The sequence below is a fragment of the Benincasa hispida genome, chromosome 1 (genome assembly GCF_027475165.1).
Source record: "Benincasa hispida cultivar pf3 chromosome 1, pf3_genome.v1.1, whole genome shotgun sequence".
NCBI lineage: Eukaryota > Viridiplantae > Streptophyta > Magnoliopsida > Cucurbitales > Cucurbitaceae > Benincasa > Benincasa hispida.
Window position 1 is genome coordinate 70014569 of NC_143478.1, and position 25612 is coordinate 70040180.

Below are 25612 nucleotides of genomic sequence, written 5' to 3' on the forward strand. Positions count from 1 at the left end.
TAATTACGAATTTCGAATAGGTTTCAGAGGCGTACTTGGTTGTTCGAAGCGTCAGCTAACAAAATTCAAGGCATTCCAACACTTGACTTGAATGGTTATTTGGGGCGTTTTCAGTAGGATTTAAGACTCCAAATTTAAAGGTTAGTAAGTTATAAGGTCCATCTTGAGTTCTATAAATGTTATTTTGAAGTGATAGTGGTCGGATTTGATAAAATAGAGTCTAAAAGAATGCTGGAAAAATAGGGGATAACAGGATAGCCTGTTATCACCCTATCTACCACTCAGCTGCCTAACACCACCCAGGCCCGCGCGCACCTGCCAATCAGCCTGCCTACTCGCCCACGGGTCTGTCATGCATCACCCACCATTTATACGTGCGTCCCCATGCATATGTCCATAGCCACGCACGCATGGTGACATCCCCTGCCCCTATTACGCGCCTCACGTCCAACGCCCATCCGTCCACGTCTGTGCGTGTGTCCTTGCATATCAGTCACGTCCTGCACGTCTAGCACGCTCATTGTCGTGTACCCAACCCCCTCGTGGTGCCCATTTGCTTGTTTTTTTCCATGTTGGGTATTGGTGAATATTTTTTAAACTCAATTAGGATTTTCTTGATATTCTAACCCTAAAATAAATAAGTTTGGACCCTAAAATGATTTTGGGGCTATTTTGGGTATTTTAAGGAAAATGTGTTTAAAGTGCAAAATGTGAAGGTTTAAGGCTTAAGTTGAGTTTAATTGGTGTCATGAAATTACTAAGGTTTTTTAGGGTTATTTTTACCTTTTGTAAGTGTCTAGTAATCCTAGGATCTTGTTTCAAGCCAAATTGAGATTGGAAAGATCTATAAGCCGAGGAATTTGTGCCTGTGACTGTGAGTGGTTTTATTTTGTGTACTTTGATATGAAAAGTATATAAGTATGTATGCCATGATTTGTGAAATGTGTTGGCATGATCCGTTTTACTTGACCATGATTACAAAATACTTTGAATAATGATTTCTAAGTTATCATTGGTTTTATATGAACTGGATTTATGAAAGTGTAGTTTGGAACCTGATTTTATTTTGCCATGATTTATATGGTTTTATAAGTAAACCTATGATTGTGGACTTGATGAGAAATGAAAATATGATATGAACTACACTTTTAAATGATGTTTAAATGATTTGTGAAAGTGGTTTCAAACTACTCAGTCTCGTACTCGAGAGATGGTTTTCCCATGCTACCTGGATGTGTTTCAGTATCACCACTCAGGCGGTCAGGGGACTACTGGGGTTGAACATGGCCAGAGTATACAGAAAATTTAAAGGAACCTAGGCCTGTAGTGTGTATTTATAATTAGTCTTGAGGCAGCTCTGCATGCACATATGACATTGTTATGGTTTACCACCGTAGGGAGATATTAGATGTGTGATAGGCTTAATGCAGCCCCATGTCTTTGTCTAGAATAACCCGTCGTTATAAATGAGGATTTGGGTATAGAGTTTGTGTGATTCTCTGAAACTTCATGAAAACTTTATGTTGTGTTCTTTATGAAATATGGTCGTGTCAATCTTTGATTAGCACGTGTTTGAGATGTTACTGAATCTTATATACTTTATTCATCCTATTTTTAATGAATTTCACTGATGTTTCTAAAAGAGAAAACTTATATCCATATTCAATTATGATTTATTGGGCTTTAACTCATGCTTTCAATGTTTTATGTTTCCCCCTTCCCCAGGTAACGATCAAGTTCCAAGAACAAGTTGAGTTGTCAACTACTATACAATGATAGTTTCCTACTGCATTGCAGGTTTACATATTTTGGAGTATTGGTTTTGATAGATTGCATACCACTACTAAATGTACGTGAGTTATGGGAACATGGTACCTAAAGTAGTGGTTTTATTGTGTAGTAGTAAAGTGCTTCTAATGAACATAAACTCTATTGATAGTCTGTATGTATATATATATTTTCTTTTGAATAATGTGTTTGAATTTAGTTTTAGTACAACAGGAAATGAAGAAAGTTATGAAGTGTGTTAGTGAATGTCATGTAATCAATATGTTGAATGAAATTTAAATGTATTGAATGTTCATCATGAAACTGTTCAAGTTCAAATACAGATTGAGTTGGAGGGTCGGATGTTAAATGTCACCAAGGGAGGTGATGTTTAGCATATCCATATCTCTTTCTAGATTAAGAGAGTAATCTAGAAAGGGGTGTGACAACTTGGTATCAAAGTAAGGTTTTTGGGAAACCTAAGGTTTGTGTGCTAAAGGGTCAACATGTTTTAGGCTTGCATTTAACAGGTTGTCAATGATTTTTACCAAATATGGTATGACATATTGCTTTTTAGGAATCATGCTTCGTTGTGACAGAACGGATAAACAACTAGTTGAAGGAATTAGTAATGCTCCTGGTGGTGTGGGAGGTGGGGCTGAGGAATTTGAATATGAAATTAGTCAACCCCATGTTGAGATGAAGTTTGCAGAACAAATGATGACTAGATTGGCTCAATAACTTATTGCTAGTGTGAGGGTCGTGCAAGATAACCTTGAGAAGAATTTCGGGATAAAACGTTTGAAGCCCCTGGGAGTGACAACATTTTAAGGGAAGCTAATCCTACAGATGTAGATAATTGGATGGAAATGAAGGGAAAGTGTTTTAAGATAATGAGATGCCCAGATGACAGGAAGGTGGGACTTTACTACAAATAAGGGTCAGATGACTGGTGGCATATGACTCAGTTATGCCAAGGAGATCGAGTGGTCAGTTGAGAGGAATTTAGAAGGTTCTTTTATGACAAGTTCTATCCAAGATCATTTTGCGATATGAAATGAAATGAAGTTATTACAGGGAACTATGACGGAGGTGGAATATGAGAAAAAGTATATATAAATGTCCAAATATGCTAATTTAGTAATTGAAGATAAAAGGGACATGTGTAAAAGATTTAAAGATGATTTGAAGAAGGAGATTTGTACTCCAGTCACCGCCAGTGCTGGATGGAATGATTTTGCCAAATCATTTGAAACTAGAGATGTCCACGGGGCGGGGCAGGGCCGGGGATGCCATTCCTCATCCCTGTCCCCGCTTCCCATTTTATTCCCCATCCCTGTGAAATTTCTCACGAGGATCGGGATGAGAAAAAGTATATAGAAATGTCCAAATATGCTAATTTAGTAATTGAAGATAAGAGGGACATGTGCAAAAGATTTAAAGATGATTTGAAGAAGGAGATTTGTACTCCAGTCATTGCCAGTGCTGGATGGAATGATTTTGTCAAATCAGTTGAATTGAAACTATCACAAGGGTTGAGAAAAATCTAGTTGAGAAGAAGACAAAGAAAGAAGCTGCAAGGAGTGTTCGTGTAGCTACCTCTTCGAGCCAACAACATGATAGATCTGGTAAGAAGTTTACTCTTGGAGTTTCGAATTTAAACCAAGGTATAATGGCTCTTCCAACTTTAGATCTGGCAAAGAAGGAGGGTTCCAATCTTTTAATGGTTTAAGACGATTGACAGAGTCCACAAGAGATACACAAGTTAAATCATCTAGTGGTGTATCAGCAGCAGTTGATAAGAGATCTTTGATGTGAATTCAACCATTGAACCATTGTATATACCCAAAGGAGCAATTATAAGAAACAAGGCAAGGAAGATTCAAGAAGCAAGGCAATCATTGGGATTCATGCTTTGGGAAGAACAACATATGTTTCAACTGTGGAAAAGCCGACACTTCCGCAGGGATTATCCTCAATTATTACATGTGAGCAATATTAGTCCAAGGACCACTTCTTAAACATTGGATCAGCCACCTGTGCCAACAGCTCCTAGAGGAGAGGATACGAGTGATGCTAAACAGAAGGCACTAGTGGGTCATCCCGTGCTCAGAGGAAGATTTTTGTGTTGACCCAACAGGAAGCTGACGAAACATCTGATGTTGTTACTGGTATGTTATTTGTTTTTTGTAGACCTGCTCATGTATTGATTGATCCTGGTGTCACACATTCTTTTTCGTCCCATGTGTTTGCTAAGGGTATTAATAAAAAGTTAGAATGTCTGTAGGAAGAGTTATTAATTAGTACCAGTGTTTTCAAAGCGCAAGGCGCACCTCAAGGCAAAAAGTCATTTGATTACCTCAAGGTGAGAAGTGAAAGAAGGCAATGCCCGAGCGAAGCAGGGTGCAATGAATAAATAAATAATGTAGAAGTAGAACATAAATTTATGTGCAAATATCAAAGCCTTAAGATTAATAATAGTAATTTAATCAATAAAAATGAACAACACTATAAAAGTAAAAGTTCAAAACATGATCAAATGTCAAATCATCACCATCCCCCATCTAAATCTAAGGTTTCGTCCATTGCTCTTCCTTGACCATTGTCCTTCTCAATGTCTAATTCCTCATCATCATCGTCGTCATCTTCATCACTAACCACTTGTATAGTTGATCTTTGTTTTTGAACTCTAGAAGTGGTGGCAAAGGCAATTGAACTTTTCTCTTGATCTAGTATACCTGATGGGTTCTCTAACGCCACTAGCACGAGCCACATCTCCATATGTGAGGTCCTCGTCATAAAAAACTAGCTCATTGTCATCTTCAGCTTCATTATTTTCTTTATCTAATGTTCTGACCAGCCATTCATTGCTCCCCTCGGTATGATCTAAGGAAATTAGATCAAGTTGATCCTCTCACAACAACACAAATGAAATTTAGTGATATTTAAAAGCTATCAGAATTGAAAGTCGTGACAATTATTTTCAGTCGTTGTATCGCTTGTAAAGGTATGTGCATCAAGGATAGTTTTTGAAAAATATCATAATTGGTCTTTAAATAATTGTCAACAATGAATAATTACTGATAATCATAAACTATCATTATCAAATATATTATGCCAAATTATTATTATCATCGATTGACTCAAAATTGGGTATTTTCTGTAGTGTCACGAGCATTGACGACGATTATAAAATGTTAAAAAAAGAAAATATACTGACTTTTTTTTCTTGTCGAGAATATATGAACCATGACACTTTATTGTCAAGAATATTTGAACAATGACATCTATTTTATGTCAACAAGTATTCTATTACTACACATTTTTATTATCACAAAATTTCATATTTATGACACTTTTATATTGTCAATAGAATACATGTCTTGATAGTTTGTTATTTCTTTAAACCTTGTCATTACACATATGATATCCACCATCAACTAATCTTATTTTAACACAAAATCAATACAAACATAAATAAAAACTTTCATATATAAGAATAAAATGGATAGTGTTTTACAAAGAAACTAAATACAAGGAAACTATCGAATGTCCCGAACGGAAGAAATACAAAATAATCTAATAACCAAACTTGGTAAAATTTTTACAAGAAAACTACAACAAGGTATTGTCACGAGTAACTACATTTTAATAAGTTTTGTCACTAACCAAAAGTCAATCACTTGCTTGGTAGTTTCATCACTTTAGTGGATTCGTGCAATATCTATAAAAGCGCACCGTAATTCAACATTGTGAATCATTCCTAGACTACAGACAAAGAGTTTCTAATAGTTATAAATCATGTTCAACATTTAAAAAGAGTTCAAGATGAACCAAGTGAAGCTTGAGCACCAAAATAAAAGAATATTTGTACCATCGTTTTTAGCTTTGATTTTCCTACGCCATTTGATACACATCGGGTGATAACCCTAGAGTTAGCATTCTCCCCTACACAAGCAATAAGTCAACTTGAGTATTCTTTTACAAAACCATTGACAGGAACATGGGTGATAGCTTAATTGAGAATTTAATAAAATAAATGGAATTTAAGGACATATTAAACAAATAATAATAATTAATAAACCAGAAATATGAACCATGTCGTGTGATATGATTTAAAAAGAAAAAAAAACTGTAGAATTACACATACCTGCTCTGATGCAAATGATCTTGCTCTGGAAGGTAAGATTTTTATTCTTCATCTATAAACGTTGATGTTACCTGAAAGAAAATGCACCCATATATAAGTCCCAACTTATTCGGATATTAAGTAAAGTGCTATAGAACTACAATGCAAAAACAAAATTACATATAAAAGTTGTAAAATTAACTTTACAACCACTGCAAGAAAAACAATGTTCCCAGATGTTTTTACAATGTCAAGTACTACTGTTCTTGACGTTGTCAAAAGCATCAAGACATCTAGTATTGAGAATATGAGAGTTCTTAACAAGGTAAACATACCAAAAACCACAATGTATAGATTGAATTAACTTAAAAAATGAATTTATCTCTTGACAAAGAGGTAAAATTATCAAACAAATCAAACCCCCAATTTTGTTCTCGGTAAAAACCACCCAAAAAAACTTCAACTGAATTTCATTCCATTTTTTTTCCCAAAACTACTTAATAGATTAGAGCATGGCAAGAAAATTACAGTCTTAATAGATCATATCATTCCATTGTTTACAATCTCATAACTTATTCATAATCAATGCATCGAAATAAAATTACCAACCAATCATCCTCAATTCACTTCATTTCACATGAATGTTATCAAACAAAAGAAACGAAGATGCAAACTCATTTGAGTGCCATATTCACCAAATTACAAAAGAATAAAAAAAAGCAACAACGCATATAAAAGATATACCTTTCTCAAGTTTCTTAACATTTTTGGAGGAAAGGGCAATGATCTAGATCATATGGATTTGCTCTTGTGGATCTTCCAAGCATGGCTTAGTTGGTTTCTTTGCTGCGTATGCCATACCTCCGGTTATCCCGAAAGTCCAAAATGAATCTGTTGGACCAACCCAACAATGTTTTCAACGTCTGCAAAATGAACTCAACCACAGGAATCGAAAGATTAGAGATGAAAATAACTAAACTAGTTCAATAACTAGTACACATTCAGAAATCTCATCATAGTGAAAAATGGATTATGGTCTTAAGAACTCCTTAATACAAGAAACAATGAGCAAAGTAGATAAGAAAGGGAAGAAAAACTGTAAAATTCAAAAGAGAAATTTGGAGTGGCGTATCTTTGCACTATTAACCACTATCAACAAAGAAGAAAAACAAATAAACTGAAAAGATAAAAGGTAACGGAGAGAAAAAAACCATTGGAAATTGAGAAAATCCATCTATTTGGGTGGTTATGAAAAATCTCTATAGATGGGAATATGAAATGCCTTGGAATAAGATATTCTCATTCCCAAGGTTAAAAACTTGTACCGAACATGGTGATGAAAAATCATTTTCTATTCTCACCTCTTATACTGATGAACTAAATGGGTCATTATATTAAACTAGATGCATGTGCATGCTTATAATTTTATGCAACTATATATTATAATATTTATATTAAATATGATGCATGAAATATGTTTATCCTAAGGTGTGATTTTAAAACTATATGACATACAAAATGCAACATATAAATTTAATCATACGTCACATGCAAAATTAAATAAACAGCAAAAATTGAACCAAATTTTGGCACCCTAAAAATTAATTAAATCAGCATAATCACATTATATTAATTAATTAATTAGAAGAACAAATATTACATAAATATTCGAAAATACAAGAAACTGTAGCAAAAAACCGCTCTCAGCCTTGAACCCACGCCCTCCAACCGTTTGGAACACGCATGCCTGATGCTCGAAGTGTTGCATCGCTAGGCCAGAATGTTGCAATGTTGGCCAGTATTGCAGCGTAAAGGGTAGCGTTGCAACGCTCTAGCACATAATGCATATCTCTGCTTCGTTCTGAGTCCATTTTTGCTCCGTTCTCCACCGATCTTCTCAACAACTCTTTCGTCGCGACTGACACGGACATACAAACTTGATACAAGAATTAAATGCCAAAAAACAACGGGCCTTATAACTTTAATTGGATTAAAGCAGTAAAACTTGTGCCAAAATTTGAAATTATCCAACTTTGCAAACTAACGTTCATAATGCAAAACACCCACCTTTTCTCTAATTTTCTTTTCAAAATTGAAAAATAAATGTATGATTCAGCTCTGATACCAATTGAAGGAATCAAGTTCCTTGTGGAAGCGTGTGAGCGCTGTACAATATGAAAATTGTGAAATATAAAGAAGAATAAGTATAACAAAATAACTTAATAAGCATGTTGCTGAGATTTGAGGAGAGATCATGAGAAACTTACCCTCAGAGACTTCTCTTCATAGTGTTTCCTCTCCAAGTCTCGAACAACTTCAAACTTGATCTCCGTTGAACAAAACTTCCACAAACAACACTAATCACGAACAATGATGCCACTAAGAAGACTTCCTTGCTATTCTCCGGCAAGGAATTAGGATTGTGGGATCCTTTGCTTTAGAAGAAGAAGGAAGTGAGAAAGAGTTAGAGAGGAAGTGAGAGAGTATGAGAGAATCCTTTTGCACTTTCAAAATCTATACTTCTATATTCATAGTACAGATTGTGAAGGAAAAGGGAGGATGGGAGTTATTTTGAATCCAATCCATCGTGAAAAGAAAATAACTCCCCTGTAATGGGGAATTATTTAATATACATTATTATCATATTATAAGGTGATTAATTAAGTAACTTAATTAATCATATAATATGCATTTGCACATCTCTCTTATAACCTATAGTTGTAATATGAATTATGTTCACATTAATTTTAACATAAAGTATTTGTATAAATCTCATTTATATAAATAATATTCGAATCTTATTTTAAAAAAAAAAAACCAATGTCATATATTGTATAGTATTAATGATAAATTATATTTATAATTAACTATATATTATAATGTATCAATATACATTAAGTCAATTTGAATCTCATTCAAATATTAATCTCTCTTATTGATTATAAATTATATCCATGATGTACTATAATGATATATACTAAATTAATTTCCTTATAAATAGTATTAATTATAAATCATATTCATAATTAACTATGCATTATAATGTATCAATACACATTATACTTTATATTAATCACATTAATATAAAATATCCCTTAAATAATTTGAACAAGTCAAATTATTCTAAAATTATTTATTTCTTGTTTTATCCTTAGTGAGCTAGCAAGGGGACTTAATGGACCTACAGATTAGAAGCTCAAATGATAGGAGATTAATTAGTTTAATCAATCAATCAACATTCATTAACTGTCTATGACTCTACTAAAGATCGACAATTGCATTCTTCGTATTGTAGACATATTTTTGTGTCTATTGAATATAACCAATCAACAGTGAGTTGACCCTTCACGAATCGTTCGTAACTATGTCTGGGTCAAAATTTTCGTTGTACCACTATAATTACATCTAACTCCTTAAGTACCACTGATCCCTTTAATTAACAATTAGTTATAGTCCAATTATAAACTATGCTCCTATTTTGCCAGTGAAAGTGTCAGTACCTCATCGAAGACCCAGATTCAGCCCTTAAAGGAGCAATTCATCTACTTACCCTATAACCTGGAAGGAATGAATTCTATCTTGTATAGTTGTGTTCTTAGCTCCTCACTCGGATAAATCCCCAAAATGGTAGGCATATTAAGTCGGCGAATTAGGTCACTCTCACCCATACAGATCAAATGATTGTCCTCACTCACTCACTCAAGATTGAGGTCAAGTTACCCATGGTTATCCTAGTGAAATGTAAGTCTTTTCAAGCAAAGACGTTATAAAGAAAGGGTAATCATTTCGCGGTCCAATCTTACACAAACTTTTAAGGGACATTTGAGGTAAGGACTATCCAAAGACTATAATAACCACCTCTTACTATAGTAAATACTATTTCAAAGTCTCCAATTAGCTAAGTCAACACCATTTCAAAATCCTTATTTGCTACAGTATTTACTATTTGATATAGTTTTTACTATTTTACATTCATCTTTTTTTAATTCTTTGCTACAATGTTTACTATTTCTTTCTCAAACTAAAAATATTTTACACCTTAAACACATACTATTATAACCCAAACTAAAATAATCTACACCTCAAACACAAACTATTATAACCCAACTATAATAACCTAGGACTATAACAATCAACTCCTTGCCCCAAACGCCCTCTTAGTGTATGATACCTCCACTCACACGTCTTCGCGTGAATGATTAGGATCAAGTCATTTGTAGCACTTTATTGAAGGGAACCTTGAGCGGAAGCGGGATCGTCCCAAATACCATTCTTTTAGAGAAAGCAATTTTACAGAATGGACAAGTAGATTATGTTGTTATAAAATTAACTGTAGCATGCAAAGATAAACAAAAATAGGGTTTCAGAAACCTTTACTTTTGAAGACAGATCTTCAAGAATCCTTCAGACTGGAAACGGGCACTACCACGATGACAACTTTGTATCCTCAAGTAGAGAACCTAGGAGTAGTGGGCTCTGGCTATTTTGGAATGAGGGGAAGGGATTGAGAAAAGAGAGAAGGATTAGGAATTGTGATTGTTCTCTGAGAAAGTCTTATACATAGAAGGTTTTTATCACTTTCTGTCACTTTGATGAAGAAGGAGACTCCCTTCTATCAAAAGCCAAATATCATCAACCACCCACTTACGTGGATAGGGAGAAGAGAGGGGGAGAGAGTTCTCATTTAAATTTAAATAACATTTATAACTAACTTATCATATATATATATATATATATATATATATATATATATATATATATATATATATATTAAATTATATGTTATATCAAATATAGCATATAACCTATAGTTTTAATATTATATCATATACAATATAACCTATAGTTTCTTTTCTCTCTCATATGACATTTATTATAAATTACATTTATATTAAATTTAACAATTATGAATGCAATTCATGTAATTAATATTTGAATCTAATTCAAATATTTATTTTCTCTCACAAATGCTATAATGTATCAAATACATTATAATAATTATATCATATATAATTAAAATAACTTGATTATATCATATATAATTAAATCCCTCAATTAATTTGAACAATTCAAATTAATCCAAAAGTTGATTCTTATTTAATCTTATTAAGCTACCAATGGGACCTCATGGACCTGTAGCTTGAAGCTCCAACGGTACATGAATAATTAATCAAACTCTTTAATTAAATTATTCATCATCCGTTAACCGTCAGGCACTCCACTAAAGACCGAAAATTGCACTCTTTGCACTACAAATATATTTTTGTGTCCATTGGATATAACCAATCAATAATACGACGACCCTTCACAAATTGCTCGTAAGTACAGTTGGGCCCAAAATACCGTTTTGCCCCTATAGTTACATCTAACTCCTTAAGTACCATTGATCCCTCTAATGAACAATAGATCATAGTCCAACTATGACTAAACCCCTATCGGGCCAAGATAGGGTATAGCGCCACATTGTTCAAGCCCTGAAATTAGTCCTTAAGGGAGCAATTTATCTACTTACCTCGACCTCGGGGAATGAGTGAATTTCTTCTTGTGTAGTTGTGTTTCCAACTCCCCAATTAGACGAATCCCCAAAATGGTAGGCTTATTGAGTCGACGATCTGGCCACTCTCACCCATACAAATCAAAGGACCGTCCTCATAGGCAAGAGTCTACAACTCACTCAGGATTCAGGTCATGTTACCTATGGTCATCCTGGTGAAATGTAAGTCTCTATTATGAACGGCGTTATATAATGAGACTAAACATTTCGTGATCCGGTCTTATACAACTCCTTTGTATAGAATATCCTCGCTCACATGTCTACACATGAATGATCAGGATCAGATCATTTGTAGCATTTTACAACCATTGTAATGTCTACAAAGCAGACCATACTCGTAGTATCACCAGGATAAGGTACCCAGCCTTATCCATCTACTACATACCGTTTAGGTTATCAATTAAATATGATCCACCCGTATGTCTCTACATACATGTTTAAGCTACAAGATAATCTTGGAAGTTAGTTTATTGGTTTGTGCTTAATGCAACTAAAAAGGAATAAAATATCATATATTATTAAATAAATAATTAGTTTGTACAAGACATTTACAAACTATAGAACCCTACGAAATTTAGGGCATCAACCCTAACCTTTACAACTATTGTAACAATTACAAAGTTGGTCGTATCCTTAGTGTCACAAAGATAAGGCACCCGACCCTATCCATATACTACAGTCCATTTAGGTTATTACTTAAACATGATCCACATGTATGTCAACCACCTACATGTTCAAATTACATTAGATAACCTCAGATCTTCTTTATTGGACTAGGTTACACAATTCCAAATGTCAAATAAAATAACTCCTTATTTTATTAAATAAATGAGTATCATCATTTATACATTACAAACCACGAGATTTAGGGAACAATCCTCAACGTATACCTTATGTCTAGAGTTATGAGCAAAGTTTTATGTATAAATTTTTATTGAACTTAACAAATCTATTTATTACATGGTCTTATCATTAAATATTTATATTTATGTAACTATTATTTTCATAATTTATTTTTTGTAGTGTTTTAGTTGATTTCTTATTAAATTAATCAGTTAATGAAATGTCGAATAAATGTCTCATGGGAGATGACATTGCACGTTTAGATGAAGTGGGAGATAATAAAGAATAAAAATATATTCATATTATAAATATTATAATCTAGGCGTTAGATAGATGCTCATGCTTAGTGCTAAAAAAAAACCAAATGATATTCTCCCATTAACCTCATATGTCTTTATACATATTGTTCTTATGTCCTACAATTACATATTGTTAGTGTCTATGTAAAGTCATATCCTAGTAGCCAAATTTTCCTACAAATAATGGTTGTTTTGCGGTGTTGGTGATATGCATATTGGTGGAAAATAAAAAGAGAAATTTCCATATTTACTTATTTTTATAAATTTCAAATTTTCTTTCTTTATTCCAAATTTTAGTTATTTTGTTGTTTTGTTTGTTTTGTTTATATATTTTATTATTATATTATATTTTTTTCATATCCATATTCCCATTGTGCTCCTCAATTTTTACAACACGTTATCAGCATGAGCTCCTGTCGTTTCCCCCGCTGAAGGTAAGTCCCAATGGTATGCCATTTTCCCCTATTTATTAATAAATAATTTTGTATGTTTAATATATGTTAAAATTTTAATATAAATACATTTTTTGTGATAGTATTACTATGACAAATCTAACAAAACTAGAATTTGCATCCATTGACATTAATGGTAATAATTATCTGTCATGGGTGCTTGATGCCAAAATGCACATAGATGCCATGAACCTTGGAGAAACAACTGAAAAAGGGAATGTGACATCCGGTCAGGAAATAGCAAAAGCCATGATCTTCCGTCATCGTCATCTCCATGAGGGATTAAAGATGGGATATCTAACAGTAAAAGATCCCCACATCTTGTGAAAAAATTTGAAAGAAAGATATGATCACCCGAAAACGGTTATTCTTCTTGAAGCTCGTTATGAATTGATGCACTCCAAGATTCTAAATCAGTAAGCAATTACAACTCCACATTATTTAAAATCAGTTCAAAATTGTTATTACGTGGAGAAATAATTACTTATGCATATATGTTAGAGAAAACATTTTCTACTTTTCATGTCTCGAATATGCTCATGCAACATCAATATTGAGAGAAAAGGTTTTAAAAAATATTTCGAATTAGTTTCATGTCTTCTCGTGGTTGAACAAAATAACGAGCTATTGATGAAAAATCATGTATCTCGACCAACTGAAACAACACCACTCCCTGAAGTGAATGTTGTGAACTTTAGTAATCGTGGTTGAGATCTTGGTTATGGTCGAGGCCATGCCATGACAGATGAAGAAATAATTATTTTTTCTGTGGTGGTCGTTATAATTATTCAAATTTCAAAACAACATGAAATGATGGTCATAAAAGAAAAGCTCCACAAAATAAAAGATTCAAGAAATATTGAACAAAAATGCTTTCAATGTGGTATGACTAGGTATTGTGTACGCATATGTTGTACATCAAAACATTTAGTTGATCTTTATCAAGCTTTTCTGCAAGAAAAATGGAAAAATGTGAAAGAAAATCGTGCATATTAGGATAATGATATTTTTTACTCATCCAATGCGACAAATTTGGATGTGACAGACTTCTTTGAATCTCCTAAAAAGAAAATTGGCACGATTGATGGCATAACAAGTGTGTCTTTTTATTTTGAGAATATCTAGAATTAATGTTGTTTTTCTTTAGAATCTATCTTTCATATTTTTTTTAGTTAAGGCTGAAATTTTTATTTCAAGTTTTATTTCTCCTGTTGTAATTATTTTGTCTAATGAAGAAGCATGGATAGTTTTCATATGTTGAGTAACTAAAAAATGAGGAATGAATATCTATGTTGGCAGATTGTGCAACTACGCATACAATACTTACAAGTAGAAAATATTTATCCAAATTAACAATCTTGAAAGCAAAAGTTAATACAATATCAGATTTTGCAAACCTAATTGAAGGCTTTGGAAAAGCAAATATTACTTTATCTAGAGGAACATAATTTACAATCGACAATATATTATTCTCTAGTCAACCAAAGAGAAATCTACTAAGTTTTAAAGATATACGTTGCAATGGTTGTCATATTAAGATCGATAAAAAGAATAAGATAGAATATCTTTATATCGCATCTACTGTCTCAAATGAAAAACGTATACTGAAAAAATTATTTGCTTTATCATATAGATTATATTATACTCATATAGAAATAATTGAAATATATGCATCAATGAACTTGTAGTTCATGGATCCAGACATATTTATAATTTGGCATGACCAATTGGGTCATCCAAAATTTATAACGACGATAAAAATTATTGAATATTCACTAGACATCTATTAAAGAGCTAAAAGATTCTTCAATCTAATGAATTATTAGGTGATGCTTGCTCTCGAGACAAATTAATAATTAAACCATCACCAGCTAAAATGGGAATTAAATCACCTGCATTTTTAGAACGAATTCATGGTGATATATGTGGACTTATTTGAAGGAATCTAATCTTAAGCGCAAGCGTGTGAACGCCTTGCATTTAGAAATTTGATTTTTAAAGAAACAAAAACAGTAAAATAAAACATGTAATTTTAGGATAAATATTCAAAGAAAACATAGACATGCTTTAAAAAGGAAAAATAGGAGAAATCACAACTTACTTTTGTTGATTCCTCTAGTTTTCTTCTTCTATTATTGTTAATAATCTCAAACTTCTCCAATATAGAAGGACACCACCAATGAGGTTACCTTGCTCTTTTCTAGGATCCAAAGAACCTGGAAGTATGGTCTTCAAGAACTATGAGGAGGAAAATGATAAAGAATTCTAAAGAGAAGTTAGAGAGAAGATGGAGGCTAGTTTTTGCGTGATATCAAAAACCTTACCTAAAATGGTTATAAGGATGTATTTATATGGAGAAGGGTTAACCTCTTCTCCAAGAATTTTCTTTTATGCCCTTAGTGCCAATTAATTAAATCTCATATTTAGTTAAATGACACATTAATTAAATAATCATATATTAAATCCTATTTAATATACATTTAATTAATCATCATAAATGTCATATATTTATGTTAACCTCCAATCTCCATTATTTCTTAGGCAATTAATTAATTAAGTATCTATATTAAAACATATTTAATATGGAGTTAATTAGCATATAAATATCACATATTTATATGTATACATCTCTTTTATGAATCTAATGTTTGAATTTTATTCAAATATATCTATCTTATATAATTTGGATTATAGATCACATTTATAATTAACTATTATATATTAGTCTCATTAATATAAAATTCCATCGTTTGATTTGAACAATTTAAATCATTCCTCATTACTACCCTTTTGTGAGCTAGCAAGGGGACCTTATAGACCTAAAGATTAGTGTTGTGGTTAATGCCCTAAAGTCTCGTGTTCTGTAGTTTGTAAACAGCTTGTACGAACGTTTGTGTTGTATAATATATGATATTTACTTCACATCTTGTTTTTTGCTTAGTTGCATGTTTTATTTGCTTTAATACAAACCAATAAACTTAAAATCCTCAGTTATCTGTATGTAACTCAAGCATGTATGTGGTGACATACAAGTGGATCATGTCTTGAATGATAACCAAAATGGTCTGTAGTATACGGATATAGGATGGAAACCTTATCCTAGGGACATGCGAGCAGGGGCATCCTATACAAAGAGTTTGTATAAGACCTAACCACGAAATGTTAACGTCTCGTTATATAACACCACTCATGATAAAGACTTCACTTCACTAGAATGACCATAGGTAACGTGACCTCAATCCTGAGTGAGTTGGGAACTCCTGCCATTAAGGGCGGTCCTTTGATTTGTATGGGTATGAGTGGCCAGGTCACCGATTCAAACCTATCATTTTGAGGATTTGTCTGATTTGGGAGCTGAGAACTCAGCTACACAAGATGGAATTCACTCTTTCCCCGAGGTAGGAGTAAGTAGATAGATAGCTCCCTTAAGGGCTGATTCTAGAGCTTGAACAATGTGGCGCCACACACATTTTTTTTGCCCGAGAGGTGTTCACACATAGTTGGATATGTTGTATTGTTCATTAGAGGAATCAGTGGTACTTAGGGAGTGAGATGTAACTACAGGGACAAAACAATAATTTGGCCTAGTTGTACTTACGATCATCTGTGAAGGGTCATCGTACTCATGATTGGTTATATCTGATGGACATAGAAATACATCTGTGGTAAGAAAAGTTCAGTTGTTGATCTTTAGTGGAATGCCTGACAGTTAACGGATGGTGGATCTCGTAGCTAAAGAGTTTAGTCAACTATTCACGGACCGTTGGAGCTTCAAGCCACAGGTCCATTAGGTCCCCTGGGTAGCGTGGATAAAGTCGAGAATCAATGTTTGGGTTAATTTGAAATGTTCAAATTGACAAGGGGAAGTTCGATTATATATGATATAATCGGTCTGGTTAATTATATATGATATAGTTGGCTAAATGTATGAGATACATTATTTTGGAGGAAATTAGATATAAATATGATTTATATCAAGTAGAGGAGAAATTACTATAGTAGATATGTGATATCAAACTATAAAATAAAAATATAATATGATTATATTTATTATTAATTTGATTGGTTAATTATATGATAATTAACCTAAAATATCCTCAGACGTGTGTTAGTGGAGAACAGCGTTGGTTATTGTAACCGATGAATAAAAATGAATTTTGTTTCATTTTGAAGGGTTCGGGGAAAAGATGGAAGGTTGCGCTGGTGTGAAAACGTAAACGATTGCTTAAAGTTGAGAGCCTATACGATAGTCGCTCAGCGCCTAAACGATCACATACCTTCGCCTAAACGATCGCACACTAATTCCTAAATGACTGGTTAGCTTTCCTAAATGATCATATAGTGTGTCAAGTTTGCTAAATGATCGCCTACCTTTTCCTAAGCGATCGTTAAGTAAAATCTACACGATCGTGTAGTTTCTTCTAAGCGATAAGCATCTAGCTATGCAATAACTTCTCATTCTCTCCCACTTGCTTATCGTCTACATGATCTGTTCTTCCTCCTACCTCTACCAAACTCACCAAAGACCATGCTTTGGGTTTTCACTCTGAGAATACCTGGGCTCTTTTCTAGTGGTGTCGTCCCCGTTGCGTTTATGGGTTTGCGGTTGTTCGTGTTGCTGTAGTCGACGCATCTGCCGAGAGTTGGTTGATAGGGTAGAGGTCTTCCGTTGCATTGAGTTCCATAGTTTGAAGAGTGTCTTCAACTAGTATGAGAACTCTCTCCCTTGTTATTGTTTGTTCAAAACATGCCGTTAATTACTGTTTGTTTGTATAATTGTGCGTTTGAATGTATATGCTGTATTTCAGTCACTGTGAAATTGGAGCGATCCGAATGCGCTCGTGGAACTCTTCGTTAAGAGATCCTTCAATTAGAAGCTTCAACGATATGAGATTAATTAATTAAACTCCTTTAATTCAATTAATCAATATTCATTAACTACCAATCAATCCACTAAAGACCTATAAATGCACTATTCACATTGTAGATATATTTCTATATCCATAGACATAACCAATCAATAGAGTGATGACCCTTCACAAATGCTCATAACTACAGTTGGGTCAAAATATCGTTTTACCCCTGCAGTTACATCTAACTTCTTAAGTTCTACTGATTTCTCAAATGAACAAACAGTTTATAGTCTAATCATAAACTAATACCTCTTGAGCTAGTGAGGGGTTGAGGCCCCATTGTTCAAGACCCGAAACCAATTATAAAGGAAGCAATTTATCTACTTTCCTAAGGAATGATAATGAGTGAATTCCATCTTGTGTAACTATGTTCCCAACTCCTCAATCAAACAAATCCCCAAAATGGTAGGCTTGTTGAGTCGGCTATCATGGCCACTCTCACCCATATAGATAAAAAACTGTTGTCATAAACAAGAATTCATAACTCACTCAGGATTAAGGTCCAGTCTCCTATGGACATCCTAGTGAAATATCAGTTTCTTCAAGTAACGATGTTACAAAGAGAAACTAATTATTTCGTGGTCCAATCTATGTATAAACTCCTTTATGCAGGATAACCCCACTCACATGTCTTTACATGAACAATATGGTTCATATTGTTTGTAACACTTTCATCTCATGTAACAATTACAAACTGAGTCGTATCCGCAGTGTTACCAGGATAAGGCGATCAATCTATATCCATTTACTGCAAACCTTTTAGGTTATTACTTGAACATGAACCACTTGTATGTAATGTTGGGATTGGTGTTCTAATTCTCCCGGAGTCTCGTAATTTGTAAACATTATACACATTGTTATGAATAAAATAAGAGTTATTTTATTTTACATTTACTCATATCCAATAAACAAAGCTCCATGGCTATTGTATGTGAACTTACGCATGTATATGAGATATACAAGTGGATCATGCCTTAAGTGATAACCTAAAAAGGTATGTAGTATAAGGATTAAGGAGGGATACCTGATCCTATGACACTACAGATACGACCCACTTTATAGAGGTTTGCAAGTATTGTGAACTACTGCAGATGGTTGATCTTGATCATTCATGTGGAGACATGCGAGCGGGGGTGTCCTATACAAAGAGTTTGTATAAGACCGGACCACGAGATGACTAGTCTCTTTATATAACGTCGTTGATACTTGAGACTTACATCTCACCTAAACGACCGTAGGTGACATGACTTTAATCTCGAGTGTTTTGGGAACTTCTGGCTTTGAGGGCGGTCTTTTAATTAGTATGGGTGAGAGTTGCCAGATTGCCAACTCAACAAGCCTATCTTTTTGGGGATTTGTCTGATTTGGGAGCTGGGAACTCAGTTACACAAGATAGAATTTACTCCTTCCCCAAAACAGGGGTAAGTAGATCGACTGCTCTCTTAAGAGCTGATTCTAGGTCTTGAACATAGTGGCCACATCCTCTCTTTTGAAGAGAGAACTCAGTCATAGTAGTAGGGTTGGCAAAGGGACTGGGGGGAGGACTCCTCGTCCCCGTCCTCATCCTCATCCCCATCCCCGCAGGGGGTATTTCCCCACATCTCTGCCCCCGTCCCCGCCAATTAAAGATAGGGACGGGGATTTCCCGTTGGGGATACGGCACCCCGCGGAAACCCATCCTCGACCTTTTTTTAATATATATAAATATAAAAATATTTGTAATTAATATATATATATATATATATATATATACGGGTCAAATCGGGGATTCCCTGCCCCGATTGGGGTGGAGACCTGCATGGATTTTTGCCAACCCTAAATAGTAGGACTATGACTTATGTTCATTTTAAAAATCAGTGGTACTTAAGGAGTTAGATGTAACTATAGGGGCAAAACGATAAATTGGCCTAACTGTACTTATGAGCAATCTGTGAAAAGTTATTACACTGTTGATTGGTTGATATGGACACAAAATATATATGTAGTGGGGAGAGTACAGTTGTCGGTCTTTAGTGGAGTGCCTGACAGTTAACGGATGATAGATCCCGTGACTAAAGAGTTTAGTAAGTTATTCACGTACCGTTGGAGCTTCAGACTATAGGTCCATAAGGTCCCCTTGGTAGCTCATTGGATTCAAGTTGAGAATCAATTATTGGTGTTAGTTTGAAGTGTTCAAATTGACAAGAGAAAATTATGATATAATTGGTGTGATGTATGAGATACATCAAGTGGAGGATTAATGTAAATATGATTTACATTAAATACCATAAAATAGAAAAATAACTATGGTTTATATGTTTCATGAGATGAATATTAAAATTATAAGTTATAAATATAATATGGTAAGTTGGTTATCATATATATTTATAATAATATTAATTATTTGATAATTATCTCTTTTTCTCTAATAACCAATTGAGTGGGAGGTTATTGGTGGTTTTATGGTAACCGTGAGATAAAAGGAAAAATGTTTTCCTAAAATTGAAAGTTACTTGATTTGGAAAGAAACTCACGGAGAAGATTATCAAGTGAAAGTGTTTCACTAAACGATAGCTAGTAGAGAGACTACACGATCGTGGAGTATAACTATACGATAGTTCACTTAGCTGGTCATAGTTAAATGATCTTGTGGAATTGTTTATACGTTAGGCTGCCATCTTCTACACGATCAAGCATATCGTCTATACGATAGATAGCATACCATCTCCCAATTGCTTGATCATTTACACGATTATTGTTCCTCCTGTCTCTTCCTCCAACCAAGTCCATATAGAGCCCACAACTCCTGGATTCTCACAATGAGAAAACCAAGGTAACCATTGTGGTGGTGTCCTCACTCAACTCGATTGAATTCTAATGTCGGTTTAAAACCGACATTAAGGATCCGCCCTTTTTTTTAACTTTAGTAAAAAAAAATATCTCTCTTTCATTTCACTACCTTTCTTCTCTTTCCTTTCTCACTTTTCTCTTACAAACCCTCTCTTCCCCTTGACCGTACCAATCATCACCAATGTTGGCGTTGTTTTGGTGGTTGTCATCATCGTGTTGCTCATGTTTTTCCAGCCATGCAGATCGCATGTTGTTCGCGAGTTGTTCAACTCACCTTATTCGAAGATCGACCAGCTCTGTCGTACAGGCTTAGTAATGTTGGGTACTCTTGTCCATAGCCACATTTTATGATTATGAGATATGGAAAATGGACGTCAAGACTGCCTTTCTTAATGGTAATATCCCATAAACCAAAATTTACCTCAAGAAATCTCAGAGGATAGGGGAGGCAACTATTGTGGTCTTGTTTGTGAAATCAATTGGAGAATTAGATTTTGTTTGATTCTACAAAGGTAAGGTTTCTTTATTGTCATTAGTAAAATAAAAGTTATTTTATATATGCATTAACTCAATCTAATAAAAGTTATTTTATAGGTAAGGATTTTTTGTGCTTGTGTTGTACCGGTCGTGGTGTTCGAACGTTCGTGTATTGCTGTCTTGGATGCTTGGAGATTGATCGAGGGAGTCGTGAAGAATGTTTTTTCAAAGGTATGAATACTCTATCCCTTGACTCCCTCCTAAAACATGTTGTAATTTCTCGTTATGCATGACCTATTAGTTTCCATTTATTGACTGTAATTGTTAGTGTTTAATTTCGAATAGAATTTGGAATGATCCTTCCGCTGCTCATGGAAATCCTCATGTCTGATTTCCTTCATGTAGACTACATACTATTAAAGTGACATCATATAACCTTGGGTCTTACTTTATCTTATTGAATTAATGTTGTATAAATGTCAAATAAAATACCTATGATTTAATTAGATAAATAATTTGTTAACAAAAACTACAAACCACGAGATACACTAGATTTAGGACATCAATCAATACTATTAACCCACAAAATGAACCTTTTAAATATTTTATGGTATTAATATATGCAACTAGTAAATGGTCACACGTGTGCTTATTATCAAGTTGAAACCTTACACTTGTAAGATTACTTGTTTAAATAATTAAGTCAAGCGCACAATTTCTTGATTATACAATAAAAACTATTCGTCTTGATAATGCTGGTGAATTTACTGTTGGGGTTTGTGCCCTAAAGTCTCGTGTCTTATAGTTTGTAAATAACTTTGTACGAACATTTATGATGTATAATATACATGATATTTACTTCACTTCTTGACTTTGCATATTTAGATTTTTTTTTATTTTACTACAAACCAATAAACTTAGTATCCATGGTTGTCTTTATGTAACTTAAGCATGTATGTAGTGACATACAAGTGGATCATGTCTTAAGTGACAACCAAAATAGTCCGTAGTATATGGATATAGGAGGGAAACCTTATCCTGGTAACACTACGGACGCGACATGCTTTGTGGAATTGTTACAAATGTTGTGACTTGTCATAGATAATCTGATCCTGATCATTCGTGTAGTGGACATGCGAGCAAGGACGTCCTATACAAAGAGTTCAACTGTCGGTCTTTAGTGGAATGCCTGGTAGTTAACAGAAGGTGGTTGTCGTGACTAAAGAGTTTAGTCAACTATTCACATACCGTTGGAGCTTCGAGTCATAGGTTCATAAGATCCCCTTGGTAGCTTGGATACAAGTTGAGAGTTAGTTTTGGGTCAGTTTGAAATGTTCAAATTGACAAGAGGGAGTTCGATTATATGTGATATAATTGAACGAGTTAATTAAATATGATATAATTAACTTTATGTATGAGATACATTAATTTGGAGGAAATTGGATATAAATATGATTTATATCTGGTAGAAGAAAATATTATAATTAATATATTATATTAATTTATATGTTATGAATATGATGAGATCACATTCATTGGATGGTTATAAAGGAAATGGGGCGGCGTCTCTTCTGTTCTAATAACGAATTAGTGTATTGAAAGATCACTTTGAGATGCATAAATAGCTGACGGTGTGTTAAGTATGAGAAGCCTATATGATAGTGCCTGCACAATCGCTTACATATACGATATTACTAAACGATCACTTACTGATTACACCTTCGCACGCTATTAACTAAACGATCGTTTACCTTTTCCTAAGCGATCGTTTAGCTCCCAATATTTACTAAACAATCGTATAGACGATCGCTCACCCTTTTCCTACACGATTGTTTAGACGATCACTTACTCTTTCCTATACAATCGTATACTTCACCTAAATGATCAAGCATCTTGTCTATGCGATAGACGACCTCATCTCCCACTTGGTTGATCGTTGTGTACGATCTCTCTTCCTCCTTCTCTCTACCAAATCCGAACAAGCCCATACTTTGGATTCTCACTCCAATAATACTGAGGGCTTTGAGTAGTGGTGTCATCTCCATTTCCTTCTGTTAGAGTGGTGATTGTTCGAGGTAGACGGTTGGGTTTTAGACTCACTGTGAAGAAGAAATCTTCAACTGGTATGATCTCTTAATCTTTTTAGCATTATGAATGCATATTAGTATGTTCGAATGTCTATGTGGTAATTCTGTCACAATGAATTGGAAAGATCCGCTTCCACTCGTAGGAACTCTTGATTAAGAGTTCCTTCAATTGGTATCAGAGCCTCATGCTTGAGCTGCCCAAACGGCTGTTCAAACATTCCCCACAGGGACTCCATGATCTCACAAGCTGAGACCATGGACTCGCGTTTCTTGGCCAACACGTCACTAAGGCTGGCCAGAATATAGGCTCGGGCCTTCTCGTATGCCCGTGTCCAATGCTCGTCTGTCGCCCGAACATTTCGAGTAACGTCCTGAGGTGGAATAAGAGGGCATTCCTCTGTAAGGATAAACTTTAGATCCTCGATGATGAGTATCGTCGTGAGTATATGTTTCTAACTTGAATAGTTTTGGCCATTGAGTTTTTCGGCACTAAGTAAATTGATAGTAGCTAAAGCCATTAAAAACCGTTGCTGAAAAAAAACGAATAACCTTTTATAAGACTTTGCAAAAAACCACATTTTTTAACCAATTAGTTTTAGCAAAAACAGATTCCAAGTACCCTAAATGAAAAGACTTCTATTTTGCAATGATGCCCCAGCGAGGCAGGACAAACATCACCGGTGGGGTGATCAGATGTCCCTTCACTGAGATAAGACATTCTCAACCATTAGGCAGAACTAACTCTTGGAACTAAACCTAATAGCCATCATTTGTTCGGTCTAGAATAGTTAACCCTTAATAATCCCGCGTAAGTGTATCCCTTCATTTTCGGCCCCAGAGTCCCGCCTCAATGCACCCACCGTAGGGAAAAAGTGGATCAGGACAAGAGACTAAGTAACTTTATCCTCTTACAGGAGATTAAATATAGAAACACGCAAAATAGCCATCCTATAGGGGGACACACCCAAGGTGCCACAAGGCGATGCGCAGAAACTTTATTCAGTCCAACGAGGGATACCGAGGGATATGTTGTTGCACTTCCCGCTCCCACTTATTATGAACACTCTCTCCATCCACTTTGATATTTACCTACCCAAACACCATCCATTAGGGGGACACACCAAAGGTGCCTCGAGGCCGAGGGTAGATCTCACAGTGTGGACTATGAAGGAGAAACGCGAGAGGTGAAAATGAAGCATTAAATGCCCCAAATACATCCCACTTAATGTTCTAACTAGGGGTTTATTAACCTAGACTATCCGGCTACTGATAATAATCTAAGTCATTTATTAAGTTTGACAAAAAACAACTTTTGTCTTGGAAATTTAAAAAAAAAAAAAAAAAAACAAATCCAAGTAGTCACATTAAACTCTTTAATGGACTGGCCTTAATTTGCATACATGCATCAAATCTATCTAAATTACCTTTCCAGGTAGGGGTGTTTCGTTGTCGTCATCTTAAATACCCCTGCCTAGACAGAATCCACCTTAGACAAAAGGTCTATTATAGATAGATTGCTACATATTAATTTTTTACTAATTATTTTAGTTCTATAATTTAATCTTTTACTAATTATTTTAGTTCTAATTTCATTTTATAACCATTTATAGAAAAACAACTAAAACACTCATGCCACATAACGAAGTATTTATAACGCTTATAAATATAACATTAAATAAATAAAGCATTCATAAATATAACCCTTATATTATATGATGCATGAGCATGCACTTATGTAAATTAAATCATGCTTCACTAAATCATAACACTTATAATAAAGAGAATATGCACGACCTAGGTTCAGTGGGATTTATCTATATGTGCGGAGATGAATGGGTCTAAAATCGATAATCGCAGTCAGGTTAGCATTATCCTACATTCATTGTCGGAGAGCTTCTTCCACTTTATTAGCAATACGATTCTTAACAAAGTGGACTACTCCCTTACCAATCTCCTCAACGAGTTGCAAACTTACCAATCCTTGTTGAAAAGTAAGAAGAAAAAGGGAGGTGAGGCAAATGTTGTCTCGTCCTCTAAAAGGTTCTATCGAGGTTCAACCTCAGGAACGAAGTCTGCACCTTCAACTTTTAACTCTGGAAAGGGGAAGAAGAAAAAGAGTGGTAAAGGGAAAGGGAATGCGCCTGCTAACCCGCAACTTGTCGCCTAAAAGAAGCGTCCACCGCCGGTTGAAAAAGAAAAATGTTTCCACTGTAACTAGGACGGACACTGGAAGAGGAATTGTCCTCGTTATCTGAAGGAAAA